Source organism: Podarcis erhardii (genome assembly GCF_964252035.2).
Source record: "Podarcis erhardii genome assembly, chromosome: 13".
NCBI classification, from domain to species: domain Eukaryota; kingdom Metazoa; phylum Chordata; class Lepidosauria; order Squamata; family Lacertidae; genus Podarcis; species Podarcis erhardii.
Window position 1 is genome coordinate 22455138 of NC_138502.1, and position 438 is coordinate 22455575.

Below are 438 nucleotides of genomic sequence, written 5' to 3' on the forward strand. Positions count from 1 at the left end.
TGGTCAGAAAGGCAGCTTTTCATCCATTATCCTATTAACTCCCCACCAGATACCCCTCTGAGAATGAGTAGATTATTTCACATGATAGAGAGAAGATTTAGACATGAAATGCTGTGAAAAATTCATTCTAGGGAAAGAAATAGACAATCTCTCCCCCCTCCCCCAGGATAGTATTCCTTCAGGATAAAGTGGATGGGGCTGCACACCAGCAGCCCATGACCAAAATGGAGCTAACACATGTACACACCCATGCACACAAACCACCCCCTAGGTAACATGGCCTATAATAGGCATGTCCAAAGTCTGGCCTTGGGGCCACTTGCAGCCCCCGGGCTGGTTTCAAACACACACACCCCACAATTTTGAAAAAGCAATCTTTTGCGCCCCCCGAGCACCTGCGCACTAAAGCCATTGCCTTTTTGTGGGCTTGTCACGTGT